A 4,424-nucleotide genomic window follows, 5' to 3' on the forward strand; every position below is an offset into this window, starting at 1 on the left:
AGGGTTTTTAGTCGGTTTGATTATTAAGGAAAAAAATCAATATTGATATAATTAACATACTAGTAACGTCGGTTAGGCCGAGAATATCATAAGAAAAATAATTACAAGATCAGTTATCAATATAACGCGAAAATTGTGGTCCAAGACTTAACAAAATGATAATCGGGTTTGAAAAACGGATAATGGTTTGTTTTTGGGTCTTGGTAACCCGTTTAAGGTATATGGGTTATAACAAAATTGCAGTTTAGTCCCTTGGGGTTTAAGGTGGAAACAAAATTGGGTAAGAGTTTAAGTTTGGGTTAAATTTGCATATAAATCAAAGTAGTTATATTGATATTAATTAAATATGATAAACAATTTTAATAAAATAATATTAACTTTTATAACACGATACGTTTATCGATAAAATTTCTCAAACGTAAAATGAGTCGGGTCAATAAATAAAAATATTATTTTGGAAAACCGAGTTGTTACAGTCTCCTCTACTTTAGGGAATTTCGTCCCGAAATTAAAGAATACTATAACAACACATTAAATTTTAGAGAAAAATAAGATTGTAAAATATAATTTAAAAATTTGTCATAGCACAGAACTTTGAATAGTTAAAATAACGCTCAAAATGCAAATCCGATAAGGCCACTATATATAGGATGTACCAGCGGTGTATCCACAATGTCCTTATCATTTTTACATTTGTACCTTATTCCAACCACATTCAATTCTTTATTATGACACACAACTTTACGCTTCATGATTTTCATGCTAGGAATTCGATAATTATATTCCAGACCATAATTATTGTTATCGTCGGATGGTCCACATGATTCGTCTCATCGTGTGGATTTTACAAAACGTTTTATTAAAAACATGACTTTAAGGAAACAAAAGTTTTAAGGAGTTATAATTTAGAACACTAGAAAGTCACCAATGCTTAAAATAATTTCAAAAGTTGCAGTAAATTTTAATAAAGCAAAGAAATTTAAGCTGACTTTTAACGTAAAGATACAAGTATTTAAAGTTTAAGAATGGGTAGCGTATATATAGTTAAGATTAATGAAGGTAAATAAATAAGATAGAAGTATGCTTCAATAAACAATCTATTTAATCCAAAGAAACTTTATTTATTAGGTAGAAGATAAAAGTCCATAACTCAAAGCCATAAAGAGGCGTTTACAATACGTAATTAAGGAAAGACAAAAGAAAATAAGATAGGTAAAGGGAATAGCAAGGGTCTTCAATATCGTTGAGTAGCTTAATTGACGTGACTTGAGGCACAACGAGGAGTTGCGGGAGTAGGAGCAGTCGAGATAGATTGAATTGGGGTAACTCGAATAACGTGAGCTTGAACAGCTTGCAAGAATGTTGTTTGGTGGAAATATGTTTGGTAAGCTTGCGGTTGGGTTAAGTAAGGTTGACCTTGACTGATGGGAAGAGCTTGAGGGATATGAGGTTGATGGGGTTGAGCCTGGTGAGCATGGGTCAAGTAGTATGGTGTAGTCGTAGATTGGGCTTGATGAGCTTGGGTAAGTTGAGGGCACGCATTACGGAGATTATTTGGGTCCTTACAATGGTAGCAAGCATGGGTATTAGGAACACCAGGTTAAGCAAGAGGGGTAGGTTGTTGCGGGACAGCTTGTGCAGTAGGCGGAACACGGCATGTGTTAAAATGGCCATAAAGGTTACATTGGGTGCAGCGACGGCATAGGGATTTAACCGAGTGATGACGGTTACAAATAGAGCATGACGGAAAAGGACCGAGATAAGGTTTCTTGTTTGAGGAGGCTTGCGGGTGGGTAGGATTTTTTGCAGCAAGGTTCTTACGTTTCTTGTTGTGAGAATGAGTGGAGGTGGATGGTTTGCAGTCACTAGCAGAGGAATTAGTGGGAAAAGTTGAATCGGTTGCATTAATGTTTTGAATTTGCGTGACTATCCTAGGGATCGCAGCAGCTAACTCTTTGGCAATACAGGCAGCCATATTGTGGTCACGAGAACTAGACGATTGATGTTGAGGACGACGGTGATTTCTTAGATGAGACATTCTACAAGGATAAAAAAAAGATTTATTAGATGAATGATGAGTTGAGGAAAACATTAGGATAATAAAATGTGTAAGTATGTAGGTAACTTATAATAACATTGCCTTGAGAAGTAAAGGGAATCGTGTCATGAGGATCAAAAGTAAAAGTTTATAAGATGAGTGGGGTACATAGCGTAAATAGTAATTAAATGATGTAGTCAATATGATTAATGTGTGATGACTACATGAGGAGTTAAGTTAGTTTAAAATTTGGATTATTATTTGATTAAGTTTACAATAAACTAACGAAATATAAATTGTGGATGTTGGCCTCCCATGAGCTTTCCATGGCAATTTGAATGGCCCAACGAACTAACGAAAAACAACTGAGTTGGACAGCCCATGAGCGTTACATGGAAATTTGACTGTCCCAACTAAATAACGAATTAACAATGCAATGAAATCTGTCGGCCCAATGAGCGTTACACGATGTTTTAACCGACCAAACTAAATAACGAACTATCGACAGAAATATGGGTGGTCGGAGAATCTTGTGAATCACCATGTTGATTACTCCAACAAAATACGAAAACAAGTTAAGAAATAGATAGTAGGAGTGCCCATGGGTTCCATGGATTTTTCACCCAACTAACCATTTAAATAACATAACACAATAATCGGGAAAACCGAGTTTAGCCACGAATCACCGTGAATTCGGTTAAAATTAACCTAAGGTGTCGGTCATATGGCATTTATGGGTCTCGCTCGGGTCCATAAGGTTGAGTAATGTGGTCAGGTTATCACCCAGGTAAGGAATAGCGTCTTACCTTTGGTTCTTGGAACCGTTTTGCCAGTGCCTAACTCACAGTTTCTCTTCCCCTTTCATTTATCATAGGGACATGCCACATAACCTAGCCTTAAGGTTTACGAGTGAAAACAACAGGTGGGAATTCTTATGGAATTTCCCGAAAATAAAAAGCAATCTAATTTTTGAAAAGTTTTCTTTGAATGTTGAGTCATAGCCTCAGAGTTTGTGTGTGTGTGCATAACAATAAATAATATGTAATTATCCAATAAAGCTGTAAGCAATCTAATTTGAACACATAAAGGTAAACAGATAGCACGTATAGGGCTCCTAAACATGTGTCTACGATGGTTTCTAACAACCTATCTTAAACCTTCGGCTCTGATACCAATCTGTCACACCCCAACCTACGGCGGAAATGTCGGGGCGCGAACTGATTGTCACATCTCTCAAGGTTACTATCATGCACAATATATGTTTCAATATTTATTTAATAATTTCAAATAAAACAAATTTCCATTACAATATTCAAACAAACAACAAATATATCAAACAAATATAAATCATAGATAATATTTTCTCGTTAATATTTTCTTCTAGCATACATCCTTACGTGATCTTCTAATTACTTCACATCACACGAAAACCTGCATATGCGTTGAAAATAAAGTAGTTTTATCAACACAAGGTTGAGTGGGCAACACACCAGTTTGAATGTACATATAGTAGTATAGTATAAAAATAACTAGTGCAATAAGTCATATGAGAATAACAAATTAACCAAATAAGCAAGTATAACTGAGATGTCGAGAAGCACAAAGGCTATAACGACTGGCATGATCATACTAGACTGAGATTATGTTGGACCTCTCCGAATGCGGAAGCATACAAAGCAAATAAGCACATAAACAAGTAAGGTATAAGTTGTTAACACATAAGACAAAGTTGCAGTTTTGAGTATAAGTATATATGAGAAATACATTTACGCATATGTCCCCAAAACGTGGAAAACCAAGTAAAATACGGGAATGTGGTACTCACCTCGATAGAAGAACAAAGGATGATTAAGAAAATGAGAAGACGTAACAAGGTCACACGCGAACGTTAATTCCTAATGAGAAACGAGAGCAAACGAATACGCTTAAGTAAAGTACAAGATTTATTACGACGACTAGATAAACAATATTAAATTAACATAATAATATATATATATAAGAATTTATTATATAAAATAATTAGTTACATTAATAAAACATATCTTGAAAAATATTACTTTTAACTTTTATAAATATAAGTAATATATAGTTTACTTGATTTTATATTTATAAAGTTTTTAAATTATTATATACTTTTATATATATATATTTATATATACACACACACACACACGAAAACAAAAACGAAAGCGAAAACGAGAGTTAAACGGGTATTACAAAGCATGTTTTTATTATAATAAACTTTATTAGTTATTATTATTAATATTAAGATAAAATGTTTAAAACAAAAATAAAACAGAAAAAACCAAACAAAACTGGGTGACAGGGAGTCGAACCCGCGACCTCTGCCCCCACATACGCATATGTTAACCTGCTGGCCCAAGGG

This window comes from Bidens hawaiensis, unplaced genomic scaffold, assembly GCF_021521415.1.
Source record: "Bidens hawaiensis isolate Kalapana, Puna unplaced genomic scaffold, B.hawaiensis_p1.1 tig00042371_1, whole genome shotgun sequence".
Lineage (NCBI taxonomy): Eukaryota > Viridiplantae > Streptophyta > Magnoliopsida > Asterales > Asteraceae > Bidens > Bidens hawaiensis.